Here is a 5,954-nt window from a genome sequence, read left to right on the forward strand (position 1 = left end):
CCTCAGGGTGCTTAAATTCTGTTCACTCCCTTCCCTTTGAACACTATTGCAGTTGTATTTTATCTCCAGAATGTTCTTTGCCACCAACTAGATTACTATTGTTTTACATAGTGAATTTGTTTAGATTTACTTACTTATTTACTACTCCAGTGTCTTTGCTCACCATTTTTTTTTTTACATTGAACTCTTTAGATAATCCTCTTGCCTGCAGTACAGTCCTTGCAATGTTTTAGTTAATCTAAAAATCTCCTTATTGCACTTCTTTCTTGAAAAGCAGTTCTCCAGGGGCACCTGGGTAGCTCTGTGGGTTAAGCATCTGCCTTGTGCTCAGGTCATGATCTCAGGATCCTGGGATGGAGTCCTTCATCGGGCTCCCTGCTCAGCGGTGAGTCTGCTTCTCCCCTGCTTATGCCCTCTCTCTAGCTCTCAAATAAATAAATAAATAAATAAAATCTTAAAAAAGAAAAGAAAAGCGGTCTTCCAGTAATTTATTATGAAGATTTCCAAACATATAGCAAAGCTGAATTTTTTTCAAATGACTCTTTATATTGAAATAAGACACTTATTGAATATTATTATTTTATTTCAAGTCCAATTTTGGTTCCAGAGAAGGCAGTGTTGTCTTAAAGGCTTGGATAAGGTTTTCTTTTTCTCTTATTCCAGGAAGATCACTTAACAACAAATACTTGAGGTTTCTTAAGTGATGTAAAGCAATGATGTCCTTGACTGTGATATTCCCACAAGAAATTGTTTCCATTTCCAACATGCTTTTTTATAAATTTTCAAGTTTACCAAGTCTCTCCAAGCACCGGGCCTTGATTTAATGGCATGCTCATAGCCTCATTTTTCCAACATGCTGTAAGCGTTCCCGTGACCAAATGCAGCGCTCGTGATACAAGAGTTGGTGGCATCAATCGCCTGAATCTTGTATCACCCAGAGGGCCTGTGGGGAGGTTGTGGTAGTCCTTCTGCCACCTCTCCGGGCCGGAGTGGTGAACCAAGGCCCCAGTGCGCAGCAGCAGCGCACATACGGCCCTGTCCCGGCCTACATCCCGGATGCGCTCCCCATGCACTGTATTGAACACTACATTCAACCAGTCCCGGGAGGATCTGCGGTCCCGTGACCATGGAAGTTTCTTGAAGCCACACAACTGCGAGACATTTTTCCAGACAGCCTCACCTGATCTGGGCAGTGCCTGCGGGCGGGCCTGGGGGGCTCCCCAGGGGGCCTCTCGGTGGCAGGCCGGCTGGCACTCGGAGGCCCTGGTCGCTGTGATAAGGTGGCTGCAGAGCCAGCACCTCCCGCCTGCACCGCTGCTTCTCTCGCAGGCGCCTCTCGAGGGGCTGATGCCCCGGCTGGACTTCGCTGTCCCTGGTGGGAGAGAAGATTGGGGTCCCGTGCAGCTCCGCTGCAACCTGGGGTCCCGGGGCCCCTGCAGCATTCATTCGCCGTGTGTGTGTGTGTGTGTGTGTGTGTATGTGTGTGTGTTGGGGGGTTTGGGGGGGAAGAGTAAGAAAGGCGGTGTTGAGTAGAGGTCAAGAGCACTTCTCGCAAAGCTCAAAGAATTTTATAGTCAACACCCACATACTCACCACCTGGACTCTACCATTGCTTGAAAAGAATATTTGCTGGAGCTAGAGTTCCAGCTTGCTCGTTATTTTCTGTCATTCGGTGCGTCGTCTTGGGGCCTCCAGCGGATGGATATCAAGACGTCGGCTGTCAGGTTTATGGCCATTTCTCTGTAGATAATCTATCTTCTGTCTCTGGATGTTTTAAAAAAATTCTTTCATCTCTGACGTTTTTAGTTTGACTATGATGTACCTCCTATGTATTGGGGTTTCATTAAGTGTCATGATCTGAGGACTGGTATCTTTCAGCAATTCTGAAAAACCTCTCATTATCTCTTTGTTATTATTTAAAAAAAGATTTTATTTATTTATTTTAGAAAGGGGGGAGGGGCAGAGGGAGAAGGGAATCTTAAGCCAACTCCACGCAGAGCGTGGAACCCTCGGCAGGGGCTTGATTCCAGGATCCCGAGATCACGAACCCAGCTGAAACTAAGAGTCCCCTGCTCAACCCACTGCACCACCCAGGCGACCCACTCATTATCTCTTTAAATATCGTCTCTTCTTTATTCTAATGATTCCTTCTACGACTACTTTAAACTAACTTCTCTGCTTAGGAGCCTTTGGACTATCTAAGCCCTAGAATTGGTCCCGAAACCTCAGCGAGCGCCACCTAGTGGGTATGAATCCTGGGGGGCGGGGGGTGGTGGTGGTGGTGATTTCTCCTTTCCTTTTCCTGTAGCCGGGGAGGCTGGGATAGGCAAATTTACACGAGGTCCTCTTCCTGTGGGGTATTTTGGTTCTGTTACACCCTCTCAGGGCAGGCTTGTGGGGCCTTGGCTTTACGCAGGGATCTTCTGGCACATTCTTCCTGCTGGCAGGCCCTGGGTTCTACTTCCTGTCTCTGCCGCAAGACACTCCTTGCAGACCGTGGCAACTCAAGGGCTTTAGGAAGGCACAGCAAACACCAGGTAAAGTCAGGTTTGGCATTTCCCTCCTCCTCAGAGTTGTTGGCAAGTTGAATGACACATGCATGGAGATTCTGGGTGAATTTGGTTAGATGAAATGAGCAAAGCAATGGGAGTCATTTCAAGGCCATGATCATCAGAAAATTAAACCCGAGGAGAGCTTCTTCCAATCAAATGCTGAACTTTCTGGGGACATAGGATTCGTGGGTGTACCTTGCAGTTACTTGACTCTCTCTGTTGATGAGGAAACCATAATGCTAGTCCAGACATGATGTACCATCATCCCTACCACAAAATGGGCTCCATAATATCAGGTTAATTTGAAACTCTTATTTCTATTCGAGGTAAGCTGTTTAAACATATGGAAACCTTTTTGTATCAAGTTGACTTTTTGGGGGGACCAGATGTCATCTCAGGACGTTTTTTGTTCTAATTGTTAGAATTGTTTATATTGACTAAAACTGCATGTCATTTACAGCAGAAATTTTTATCAGAAATGGTAAGTACAGCCTTATCATCAATACTGAATAGTTTACATAAATATTTCAGGATGTGAATTAAATATCACCTGCCACTTGACTACATTTCTTATGCTAGCTTGTGCCAACTACATTTTGACCGTATCTAAAAAAAAATTTGTCGTAATCTGTTCTTTTGGGATAGTGTACATATACTTTGGCAGTTAGTGAAAAGAAATATCCCTCATGAAGATTTATGTATTTGCACCCTTATGTCATTTAAATATATGACTCAACGGAGACACATATACCCACAGAAGAACTGTTAGTGAATCTATGCTTTTTACATTAGGAGAATAAAACAAATGATGAAAAAGTGAGTACATTGCTGTGCTGCTATTTATACTTCCTAAATCATGAAACTGTGGTGGATTTTCAGTATATTTCTCATGGAATGAGCTAATGATTATGAAATCATTATTTTTATAACCATTATTAGTTGGCCACATGTGCACTTTGGCAATAACATCTTATTAAGACTTTGTATATTTAAAATTAACTAATCCTTACTGTCATTTATTATTTCATCCTGTGGGGTGCCAGCTCTAAAATTATGTTCAATGAAAGTGAGAAACAAGGGGCTCCTGGGTGGCTTAGTTGGTTGAGCACTGGACTCTTGGTTTCAGCTCAGGTCACGATTTCAGGGTCGTGAGATTGAGCCCCACGTCAGGCTCTGTGCTGGGTGTGGAGCCTGCTTAAGATTCTCCCTCTCCCCCTCTTCTCTGTCTCTAAAAGAATAAAATATAAAAAAACCCAAAAAAGTGCAATTTATTTTAAAAAATGTGAGAAACAAGTATGTGAAAAGATACACGAAGCCCACTGAACAAAGTGGAGCCCTTAAAATACGAACAAATCTCTTAACTATCTAATTTATTATCAGAGAGCCATTTAGGCATTGAAAAATCTGACTGCATAAGTAATTTGAGTCCTGCACATTATTTTAGATTTTAGTGTAATTTCTTCCATGTGAAATAAATTGTATTCTACCCACTGGAATCTTAGCTCCAAGAGGACAAGGACTTTTTCTGCAACAATAATTCCTAGTTTGAGACACATAGTTACCAAAATTTTTTCAACGAACAAGTTAATAGTTAGGAACTAATAGTGGAAGATATTCTAGTAAACACAGAAGAAATCAAATGTAGTCTGAATTTCAGTCAAGATTTCCTCAAAACTATATATTTATTATATTTTGTGGCTCCAGGGTTAGGTGCGTACAGATTGAAAGCAAGTATATTTTCCTGGTGTATTGTTCCTTTTATCATTAAATAATGACCCTCTTAATCTGTAATAATGATTTTTTTTTTTTTTTTGGTCTTAAAGTCTCTTTGTCTAATATTGCTATACTGGCGTCTTCCTGCCCTCCCCCTACGCCCATCTTCTTCCAATTTCCTTTTCCTCCCCCCCACTCCCCCCTTCCTTCCCTCTGCCTTTCATTCCCACACTCCTTTTTAGTATTTGCCTGGTACCTCCTCTTTCTTCCTTGTCTTTCATTTACTTTTGACCTTTTGAACCATTATAGATTCATTTTATAGGAAACAGTATATTAAAAAAATAATAATACAGCATATAGCTGGACTTTTTACATCTGTTCTTTGCAATCCTTTCTGAGAATCTGTTCTTAAACAGGCACTTTTCTTGCATTTATAGTCACTTTGATTACGAGTTCATTTGGCTTATATTTATCATCTTACTTCTTGTTTCTATTTATCATGCTTTTTTTTCTTCTGCTTTCTTCTTTCTTAACTTCTCTTAGAAAGACTGAGTTTTGTTATTCCCGCTCCCTATTCCAACCACCGATTTGGAAGTTTTGTATTTTACTTCTGTTCTTTTTAGTCGTCAACCTTAAAATTTTAACATCGATGCATGACTTAATATGATTTCATATTAATTAATAGCTCTCTCCTCATACCCCCACATATATATATTAGCTCTTTCCTCCCATTCAAAATTCCACTAATTATTTTAATATTCTTATTTTTTTAATTTTTTTATTGTTATGTTAATCACCATACATTACATCATTAGCTTTTGATATAGTGTTCCATGATTCATTGTTTGTGCATAACACCCAGTGCTCCACGCAGAATGTGCCCTCTTTAATACCCATCACCAGGCTAACCCATCCCCCCACCCCCTCCCCTCTAGAACCCTCATTTTGTTTTTCAGAGTCCATCGTCTCTCATGGTTCGTCTCCCCCTCCAACTTACTCCCCTTCATTCCTCTCCTCCTGCTATCTTCTTCTTCTTTTTTTTTCTTAACATATATTGCATTATTTGTTTCAGAAGTACAGATCTGTGATTCAACAGTCTCGCACAATTCACAGCGCTCACCATAGCACATACCCTCCCCAATGTCTATCACCCAGCCACCCCCACCCACCCCCCACCACTCCAGCAAACTTCAGTTTCTTTCCCGAGATTAAGAATTCCTCATATCAGTGAGATCATATGATACATGTCTTTCTCTGATTGACTTAGTTCACTCAGCATAACACCCTCCAGTTACATCCACGTTGTTGCAAATGGCAAGATCTCATTCATTTGATGGCTGCATAATATTCCATTGTGTATATATACAATTTCTTCTTTATCCATTCATCTGTCGATGGACAACTTGACTCTTTCCACAGTTTGGCTATTGTGGACATTGCTGCGATAAACATCGGGGTGCACATACCCCTTTGGATCCCTACATCTGTATCTTTGTGGTAAATACCCAGTAGTGCAATTGCTGGATCGTATGGTAGCTCTATTTTCAACTGTTTGAGGAACCTCCATACAGTTTTCAAGAGTGGCTGCACCAGCTTGCATTCCCACCAACAGTGTAGGAGGGTTCCCCTTTCTCCTCATCCCCGCCAAAATCTGTCATTTCCTGACTTGTTAATTTTAGCCATTCTGAC

At 41.6% G+C, this 5,954-nt stretch overlaps 1 pseudogene; it reads right to left on the reverse strand.

Moving 5' to 3' along the window:
• Positions 1-580: 580 nt before the first annotated feature.
• Positions 581-1,442, reverse strand: LOC141370606 (ATP synthase subunit s, mitochondrial pseudogene; annotated as a pseudogene).
• Between the last annotated feature and the right edge of the window lie 4,512 nt (positions 1,443-5,954).

Source organism: Callorhinus ursinus, unplaced genomic scaffold (genome assembly GCF_003265705.2).
Source record: "Callorhinus ursinus isolate GAN/ISIS: 27379988/994484 unplaced genomic scaffold, GSC_fseal_2.0 scaffold39, whole genome shotgun sequence".
Classification (NCBI taxonomy): domain Eukaryota; kingdom Metazoa; phylum Chordata; class Mammalia; order Carnivora; family Otariidae; genus Callorhinus; species Callorhinus ursinus.